Consider the following 11,005-nt stretch of genomic DNA (forward strand, 5'->3'; position numbering starts at 1 on the left):
CCCTAACTAAAGTATTAGTTACAACTAATATAAACTAAAATTATATACACATAGAAAATAAATAAAGAAAGAAAATAAAAACTAGGAAGAACCTCCTTCTTGATGTAGCCTTTGATTCTTCCTCAAAGCTTGTGTGTCTTTTTCTTCGAAGGCTAGAGGCCTATTTATAGGTATTAGAGAAGCTCTAGATGCTCTAGAAATCCTAGAACAATTACAAATAGGACTTCTAGTCCAAATAGAATAATTACAAGTATTTTCTTTTCTGAAATTTCCATCCAAGTAGGAAAAGGATTCCAAAATCCGTACAGATTTGCAGTCTTTTATTGCGGGACGTATTTGGCATGGTTAACGTCCGAATTAGGAAAAACCTATTTCTGACATATTTGTTTCATTTGATCTTATCTTTCCAAAGCCAATAATTGTGTTACAATCCAATACTTGAGACGAAAGGTATGATTAAATGACTGAGACGTGCTCATTCTGGATTCTTTCCAAGAATAACAATTTTTTTGCCAACTTCTCTTTCCTTAAATTCAAAATTGATTTGGAGTTTGAATCCAAAAGTGAGATTTCCAACTTCATTATAATCTTGGAATTTGATGGATTTTCTTCCAAAACCTGTAAAATATAAGAAAACACAAAAACAACACAAAACATCAAACTATAACAAAACTAAGAGCTTAACATATGTAAATTAAAAGGCTTGAATGTGTAAAATTCAGCACTTCTTCTGAGACATCCGTCCAGACGATGTCCTCTATAAGGCAAGAACGTGCATACCAAGTTCAACCATCCGGACGTCAGCCTTCATGGTCCGGACGATCAAGCTTCGTTTATAAAAAGTGTGTGCACCAGTTCAACCGTCCGGACATCAGCCTTCAAGGTCTGGACATTCCAAGCCATATTATGGTAATTACGTACAGCCAAAGTGCAACCATCCAGACGCTAGGGCAACACCGTCTGGACGTGGCCTTGTTATGGAAGATTTCAGCGCTATCTTGGAGAGGCGGTTGCAGTTGACCTTCCGGACGCTCGTTCAAGCCGTCTGGACACCCTCCGGTATTTTGGACATAATGTTTTACTCAAATATCGGATTGGGATGAAATTGGCGTTGTTGGAAAGCTAAGAAAAATTTCTGTAAATTGAACATCCAGACGGCCATTAATAACATCCGAACGGTCTCCATCCAGATGGAAAGATTTGCCCGTCCGTACGGCCCTGCAGAAAATTCCATAATTACTTTCTGAACAAGAAAAACTTGGCCTGTCCGGACGGCCCTGGCTCCCGTCCAGACGCGAGTGCCTCAGAATCCATTTTTGAATTTTGGGTTTCCAAAGCCTATAAATAAGAGGCTTGAGGCATGCTTTCAACATAGAATTCGGTGGTGAATTTTCTACAGTTTACAGAGGGTGTTTAGGGAGATATTGAAGATTTGCTAGCTCTCTCGCTTTGCCAGTGTGTGATTTGATTAGCTGTGAAGTCTATCTTAGGGGTTGGCCTTAAGGTAAATGATTCCATTGAAGACCCATTCAGGTAAGAGACCTGGTTGGGAGGGTTCGTGTTGGGTTACATGTTAGAGAGCAAGGTACAACCACTGCATAAGGGGTATGTGAGTGTTACTGCTTTGTATCTAGCTTTGTCTTCTGAATGGTGGATATCCTGGGTTTGGCTGCCCCGGAGTGGTTTTTCTCTTAATTGAGTTTCCACTTCGTCAACAAAATATTTGTCTCATTTAATTCCACATTTAATATTTTGTTGCACACTGGTCACACACACTGTTAAATTAGAAGTCCATTTGATTTTTTAGGATAGGACTCATGGTCCAATCAGATAAGAAGAATGATCATATCAGAAATCTAATCAAGGATCAAAGTCCAATTAGAACTCTGACATCAGTTCTAGATCAACAAGGAGCAGGAATCCTAATTTAAATTTGACTCCACCTCTTTGCATATAAATAGGCCCATACCCTAGGTATAAACTAAGACTCAATTTTTTATGCATTGAGCATTATTTTCTCACAGAAGCAAATTTAGCCAACAGAGCGGGATCCTCGGAAGGGTCCCTAGTTTCTGTTGTTTTGCAGAATTATTGAGAAGCGTGAAGAGCATCAAAAGAACATGCAAATTCACACCATACCGGAAACTATGCGAACAATTTAGTTATATGGGGTATTTTTATTAGAAGCTCTGATGTGTAGGCTATGTTATAACCTAGATGTTAATTAAATATAATCCGCTGCTATTTTATACTTTGATGACGTCAATGTGATGTCATAACGATGCGTGGAAATTTGAAATTCGGGTCGTTATATGTACCTATACACGAACGCCTCCCAACCAAGTCACCTACTTGAAGGGGTCTTCAATGGAATCATTTACTTTAGGGCTCCTCCCTATGATAGACTTCACAACTAATCAAATCACACATTGGCAACAACTAAAGAGCTAGCGGATCTTCAAATCTCCCTAAACACCCTCTCTAAGCTATAGAGAATTCAATACCGAATTTTGTACATAATACACGCCTAGAAGCTTCTATTTATAGGCTATAGAAGATCTAAATCGACTTTGATTCAGTTTTCTCTAGGCGGCATCCGGACTGTAGCTTAAAGCGTCCAGACGGCCAACTGTGCAACCAGCTTTCCAAATTCCCTGATATTCTTTCTGAATAGAGCCGCATCCGGATGGTGTTGTCCTAGCATTCGGATGGTTGCATTTCAACTGCTCGCAATTTCCATAATAAGGACTGGCGTCCGGACGGTATAGGCCTGACGTCCAGACGGTTGCGAATTTGCTCCACTTCTTGCCTTATCATGGATAGCGTCCAGACGGTGTAGACCTAATGTCTAGACGTATGCAACTGTCTTCCCATATCTATGTTTGCAAAGGAAAACCTAATTCTCCTCGAGGTTTAACTGGTGTCCGGACAGTATAACCACGTCATCCGGACGGATGCATTGGAACGCTGAAATCTTCTCAAACTTTAAATAGCGTCCGAACGTATTGCCATGACGTCTGGACAGATGCAAGCTTGAGTTGTTCGAAGCTTCTCAACAATGATGAGTGTACGGACGGTATTACCACGTTGTCTAGACGGATGTTGTTGACTGATGAGCATCTACACGCTTTACCGAGTCATCCAAATGGAAACATGAGATCTGACTTCTATGAGTTGGAATCTGTACAAAATCTTCCATGACGCTTTAAATAGCCTTCGTGAAGCATGTGACACTTGCAACTTGTCATAATGAGGTTCTTTCTATATTAGAGACATAAACTCTAATTATTGTGAAGATTCTGAAATATACGGCATCCCTATGAAAAAAGAAACATTACATAATAGTGATTTTGTCAAACAGAATGCAACCAACACAAAAACTAGCATTAAGCCATTGAAGCTTGTAAGTGAAAAAAAAAAAAAAAAAGACTTCTATTTTACCAAGTGTGTGATAGTGTTCAACGAAATATTTAATTTACAGAATTTAACTGACACAAAAATTTGTTGACGAAGTGCAAACTCAATTATGAGAAAAACCACTATGGGGCAACCAAACCCAGGATATCCACATTTCAAAAGACAATGCTAGTTACAAATTAGTAGCACTTACATACCCTTATGCAATGGTCATACCTTGAACTCTGGCAGGTAACCCAACATGAATGCCACCCAACCAAGTCACCTACTTGAAGGGGTCTTTAATGGAATCCTTTACCTTAGGGCCAACCCCAAAGATAGACTTCAGTTTTAGCACAGGAACAACACTTGGCAACGGCTTGAGAGTAAACGGATCAGCACAATAACTCCTAAAATATTCTCTCTAAGCACTATGGAATTCAATACCGAATTCTTACAAATTGCTTGCCTAGGGCCCTCTATTTATAGGCTGCAGAAACCTAAATCGCATCTGATGCGATTTTCCTAGGCGGCTTTCGGAAGGTAGCTGAGGGCTTCTGGAGGAACAACTGTGCAATCGGCTTTCAAAATTTGCTTGAAATTATTTCTTCAATAGGGCCGCATCCGGACGATGTAACCCTAGCGTCCGGACGGTTGCACTTCAGCTGCAAGCAATTTCGATATTAAAGCTTGAGCGTCTGGAGCATGGAGTCTAACGTCCGGACGGTTAAACATCTTCTGCACAACTTTCCTTGTCAAGGATAGTGTCCAAACTGAATGGCAACGTCGTCTGGACGGTTATAGCTATATTCCCACATTTGTGTTTTGGAAAGAAATCTTTTGACTTGTCGAACACTAAAAGTCGTCAGGACGTGTTGCCGAGACATCTGGACGGATGCATCCAAGAGTAGTTCGAAGCTTCTAGACATAGAGGGACGTCTAGACTGAAAGTTGTTGTCGTCCAGATGGATGATGCTTGACAGATTTGCGTCCAAACGAAAAAACACATCATCCGCACGGATGCAAGGGAGCTGAACTACACTGTTTAGAATCTTGCACAAAGTCTTCTTGAAGCTCATAACTGAGGTATAGACTCTGAATAAAATATCATCCCTGTATAATAGGCATCATTACATAGAAGTGATTTTGTCCAACCAAATGCAGTCAATAAAGAGTAAAAATAATCCAAGAGTTAAAAATTGTTTACAAAATATCCAAAACATAAAGATAAAATGTCTCAAAATAAATAAAAACAAAGCACCACAAAAATCAATCATCCTCAGCCATGGGTGCATCATCCTCATCATCACTGCTAGATGGATGATGGTGCTTGAGACACTCCTAAATGTCCAGCTGGCTCTGCTCCACACAGAGGTTAACAGAGTGAACCTCCTGCTGCATGGAAGAAATAGCCAGCTGCATAGAGCTCATGCCAACTGTAGAGACACCAATGCCGCTAAAATCTTAGAAGAATTTGCATACTGTTGTGGAGGCGGTGGAGCAGTATGAGGTGAAGAAGCTATGTCTGACATCTCAACATGAATAAGAGGTAGCTAAGGGGCTTCATCCTAATCTTCATGCCTCAGCTGTGCATTGGACTTCATGTGGGTTTGTTGCTGAGGGGATCTTGAATCTTCATTTTGGGCTCTCTAGCAATATCAATGCCACCTGTAGGATAATCTGTGTAATCTAGCAGTCAAAAGGAAGACCGGTATTACTCTCATCTCGGGCCTCCATTATAATGCCAAGGTTATGCTTGCACAGGGAAAAAAGCAATCGTAGACAGATGGCATATAAAAATTGTGCCCTCTTCAGAATCAAATCAATATGCCTGACAATAAGCCAGAGATTGTGCTGGACGATCTTTGCAAGCATGCGGTGCAGGGGAGACAAAGCACCAATCCCGATGGTAGAAGCTTGCTCCTTGCCCTGGGGGACAGCATGAAAGAACTCCCTGAGCTCATCCAACGAAGGGGCCTATACTACATTGAAGGGACTAGCAGAAATCTGAAGCACCGGTACCCCAATGATTTGGATGATGACCTATGGATTATTCCAGGATATAAAAGAAATAATCATTTAATTAAAACTGAAAAAGATGAAGTGAAAATACTTGGATAGAGATAAAATGCACAAGAGGACAAAAGAAGTTGAAAATATGCAAGATCCCACGAGAAAATCGCAACAAAATGACAAAAAGAGGTGGATTGTGGTGGCTAGGGCTGAAAACACGATATATAACCTGTGGGGTCCCCGTCTAGATGGATCACTAACCCATTCGGACGCGCATTGCCACATAAGCATACTAGGCCACGTGCATCTGTATGTGTACTTGACTGTCCGGCTGTCTGAGCTGCACCCATTTGAACACAAGAAGAGACCGTCTGGATGCTTCACACTTAAAAATAGAAACTAATGGAAAAATTGTAGAATTTAGAACACACATGTATAATCAACTTTAGAACACACATGTATAATCAACTAATAAAGCAGTCAGATACATCTCAAAAATATGCAGACATATAAAAGAGAGTAAAGAGTTGAATCAGCACAAAAATTCCTTGTAGATAGAAATTTTAAATAGATTACTCAACTCATGCAATGCGAGTGTGTGTGAAGACTTTCTCAATAAGGTATGACGTTTACTGATATGACTTAAAGCAACTAAATTTTCTACACAAGAGAGAAAATTAATGAAGCTCAGTCAAAAGTCAAACCTTATTTAACTAGGGCCTAGCAACCCTCATCTGATACACTCACCCTAAGATGCATCACCTAATTTTTTACTTGGACCATGAAGGACAAGATATAAAGCTGATCAACACAGAAGTAGTGAATTTATGCATATAGTAATGAACACAGAATTATAATTGCTTATTTCTTTTTGGTGCTGCAACCTAGAGAGAATGCTAGAATTTCTAGGCTCTAGGTTCAACTAGCATGTTGGTCAATTTGACCATCTTACAAAAAAAACCCCACTCTCATAAGAATCTTCAAAAGCAAAATGCCAGAGAAAAAAAAATGTACCATAGGGTAGCCTTGGATAGTGCACATTTTCATCGCATGAGGAAAGTAACTATCTAGCATTTACATACACAGGAAAAACTTGGCAGATATTTAGCCATAAACTTTCAATCATATAAAAGCATAGTCAATTAATGCGCAATGAATTGAGATATCAGGCAAAAATACATGCAATATCTGACATGCCAAGAAAAGAAAAAAATTCCCTGCATTTTCTTCCCATTTTTTTTTAATTAAAAAACTATAAAAACATGCTATAAAGATAAATCATCACAAGACTAGCATGTAAAGCAAGATCAAACCTGTGAAGGATTAAAATTACCAATACAGAAACATAGTCGCCCGACATGCTTTTTCTGTCTTCCCCAAATAGTACCTGCAAAGTTCTCTCAAGAGAAATAGGGGGCAAATAATAGTGGTTCCTAAATTGCAAAGCAAACAAAAGATATAACAAGTGGAAGATCATGCAATGCAATCAAACCTGATACTCTAGGATTTGGAACCAAATCCTAGGCATGTGTATCCTCACCAACTAGGTGAGTCCATTCCCCCTCTTGGGGTGAATGTCTTCCTTCTTCCTGACCCATGCCTGCCTTCCTTTTGGTGGTTGTGGACATGACTTCATTTGATAGTCCATACATTGTATCGTGCTCTGCATCCAAACAGGCAGCTCCCGATAGGATTGATCACCCTCCATCTTTTGCGGTTTCTTCATGAAGTGCCTTGATTTGTTAGCCTTGGGTTTGCCATTCTAATTGCTAGGAACAAATCTCTGCTGAGGCTACTGATGCTGAAGAGCCTGGCGCCATGGTGCTTAATGCCTTGGAACTTGATGCCATGGAGCTTGATACTGGGGAGCCTAATTCCTTGGAGCTTGATTCCATGGAGCCTGATAATGGGGAGCTAGATGCCTTGGATCTTTATGCTAGGCCAGAGGTCTTGTGCTGAAATTTGCTTATCTGGCACCTCTTTCTTGACCTTTGATTTCTGAGCCTTGAGAAGGGAGCACTGGGGTTGGACATATTCACTTAGGCTGCAGTGATGACATATAGGAGGTCACCTACTAGTGGGAAGCTTCTGAGTGACCGGAACATCTCCACTGATTATGTCCTTCCATTTGTCCGCAACTGTGCGTGGAGGTTCGAGGACTATGGGCTTAACAAAGACAATCCTAGAAGTATAGGAAATGTCAGTGGGAGAAGCTACATACCTGGGTCAAGTCTTGTCTGTTGGGCTCTTCTGGATTGACAGCATATGTGTCAGCTTCTCATCGGTGACCTTCTCCAATTGAAGCTTTGTCTCTAGTAGCTTCTCCTCTAGGTCTTGTATCTTAAGCTGCAGTGAACTCTTCTCAGTCTGTAAGCTGTATAGCTCATGAATGTGCTGCTTGGGAGCCTCCTTCAGCTTCTCAAACTCTACATAGAGGATTTTATATGCCTCCTTGAGTTCTTCCCCATCTTCATCACTATGCTCTAAGTGGTAAGAATCTTCCTTTTCCTCATGTGGAGTCACAAAGGCTAGAAATTTTTCTTGCTCAGGAGATTCTTTTTCTTCGGACTCATCACTGAGAGTCGCATTATAAGCCTTCCCTTTTCCCTGTTTAAGATTCCTACAATCAGCCTGTATATGCCCAAAGCCTGAGCATTCAAAACATCTTGGGGCTCTGGGGTGTTTCTTCACAGCTTCCTCAAGTTCAGACTCCTTTGGGGCCTTCTTCAGTCTTTCGAAAAATTTCATTTTGAACCGATCATTCCTCATCAGTCTTCTGAAATTCTTGACTAGCATTCCCATTGCTTTTTCTTCATTCTCAGAGTCGTCTTCATATGAGACATTGACTTTCTCCTTGGAAGCCTTGAGGGCAATGGTATTCACCTTTTTGACTGGGGGTAGGGATAGCTCATAAGTTTGAAGAGATCCCACCAACTTTTCAATTTTCATTTCTCCTAAGTCTTTGGTTTCTTCAATTGTAGTCACCTTGATTTTGAAACACTCAGGCAAAGATCTTAGAATTTTACGGATGAGTTTTACATCCTAGACGGTTTTCCCAAGACTCACCATTGAGTTTCTTAGGTCGCTCATTTTGGAGTAAAATTCTCTGAATGTCTCATCTTCCATCATCTTAATTTCTTCAAATCTGGAAATCAACATTTGAAGTTTGGCTAATTTAACAACTTTTGTGTCTTCATATGTTGTTTCTAAGATTTGCCGTACTTCTTAAGCGGATTCATAGTTTGAAATTCTTGCAAATTCAGACGGTGAAAGCGCTTGACATAGAGTATGGAGGGTTTTATCATTGGAAAGTCGTGAGTCTTTCTCAGGGACTAGTTCGGGAGTTGCATCATCTGGCTTAGTCCAACCAGTTTCAACAATTTTCCAACAGTCAATGGATTTTAAAAAGAATCGCATATGAGCTTCCAATAGCCATAGTTCGTACCATCAAAGGCAGGAACAATATTAAGATTTTGAGACATAGCGAAAAAGTAGAAGTCAAAAGGAGAACACTCAAGAATTAAATCTAAACAGAGTGTACCAAGCTCTGATACCAATTGAAAAATAAAGAGGACTTCTATTTTACCAAGTGTGTGATATTGTGCAACAAAATACTTAAATTACGGAATTTAAATGACACAAATATTTTGTTGACGAAGTGGAAACTCAATTAAGAGAAACACCATAATATCCACTATTCAGAAGACAAAGCAGTAGCACTTACATACCCTTATACAGTGGTTGTACCTTGAACTCTGACGTGGAACCCAACACGAACGACTCCCAACCAAGTCACCTACTTGAAGGGTTCTTCAATGGAATCCTTTACCTTAGGGCCAACCCCTAAGATAGACTTCAGTTTTACCACAGCAACAACACTTGGCAATGGCTTGAGAGTGAGTGGATCAGCACAATAACTCCTAAAATATTCGCTCTAAGCACTATGGAATTCAATGCCGAATTCTTACAAATTACATGCCTAGGAACCTCTATTTACAGGCTGCAGAAACCTAAATCGCATCTGATGCGATTTTCCAAGGCGGCGTCCTGACAATAACTGAGGGTGTTCGAACGTGTTAGTATTTTGGCCTCATTCTGTGTTTGGACAAAATCACTTATGTGTAAAGATGCTGTAAACAGGGATTCCACTTGTCAAAGCATTTTCAGAAGACTTTGTACTGTGAAAAAGATAGAAGATTTCAGATTCCTTGTCAGCCATCCCGACGACAAGTTATCTCGTCCGGACGCCCATCTGTCCATTGCTCCATTCGTCCAGATGATGTGTCATACCGTCCGGACGCCAGACAGACCAGCATCATCCGTCCGGATGACGTATCTTTCCGTTCGGACCCTCCACTGTATCGAGAAGCTTCTGTTCCAGCATGCATCCGTCCGGACCTCTCAGCATCCCGTCCGGACGTCCATCAGTGATCGATTAGCTTCAGATTCTTTCAAAGTTCAGATATGGGAAGATTGATACACCGTCCAAATGACGTGGTTTCCCGTCTGAACGCACTCATACATAAGGCAAGAATCGCAATTCAAATATCACCGTCCGGACATCAGTCAGCATTAGTCCGGACGTGCGCTCATCAGTTAAGGAAATTGCCGATTTTGACTTCAACCTTCTTGACGTCTGCCTCTCATGGTCCGGACGCACGCATAGCAGATATGGAAATTGCGTGTTCAAAAATTTCCGTCCGGACGTTCATCCCCTTTGGTCTGGACGCGCGAAGCCTTATACGGAAATTACTTGCAGCGGACGTGCGACCGTCCAAATGTCAGTGTCACACTGTCCGGACGCAGCTCTTAAACAGGAAAGATTTTCGGTGAAATTTTTTGAAAATCCTGTCGTACAGTTGTTCGTCAGGACGGCTCAGGTTCACTGTCTGGATGGCGTCCGTACATATTACAGCAGTCGCCCATTCTGCACCTCAGCCTATAAATAGAGGCCCCTGGGCATTGAGAACTGCAAGAATTCGGTATTGAATTCCACAAGAGCTCAGAAAAGTTCAAGATCCCTTTGAAGCCTTTACAAGTGTGCTGCGTTACATCTGAAGTCTATCTTAGAGGTTGACTCTAAGGTAAAGGATTCCATTGAAGACCCCTTCTAGTATGAGACCTAGTTGGGAAGCATTCATGTTGGGTTACACGTCAGAGAGCATGGTACGACCACTGCATCGGGTTAATGTGAGTGTTACAATCTTGTATCTAGCTTTGTCTTCTGAATAGTAGAATTCTTGGGTTTGGCTGCCCCGGAGTAGTTTTTCTCTTGATTGTGTTTCCACTTCGTCAACAAAAATCTTTGTGTCTTTTATTTTCCGCTGTGTTTAATTTTTGTTGACACTTGTGCACACACTTTACTTTTAAAAGTCAATTTTGATTTTCAATTGGTATCAGAGCTTGGTACACTCTGAGAAAATTAAATTCTTGAGTGTCATTTATTTTTGACTTCTATTTGCTACTATGTCTCAAACTCTTAATTTTGTTCCTACCTTCGATGGTACGAACTATGGCTATTGGAAAGCTCGGATGCAGTTCTTTTTAAAATCTATTGACTGTTGGAGTATTGTTGAAACTGGTTGGACTAAACCAG

The sequence above is a fragment of the Alnus glutinosa genome, chromosome 5 (assembly GCF_958979055.1).
Source record: "Alnus glutinosa chromosome 5, dhAlnGlut1.1, whole genome shotgun sequence".
Taxonomy (NCBI): domain Eukaryota; kingdom Viridiplantae; phylum Streptophyta; class Magnoliopsida; order Fagales; family Betulaceae; genus Alnus; species Alnus glutinosa.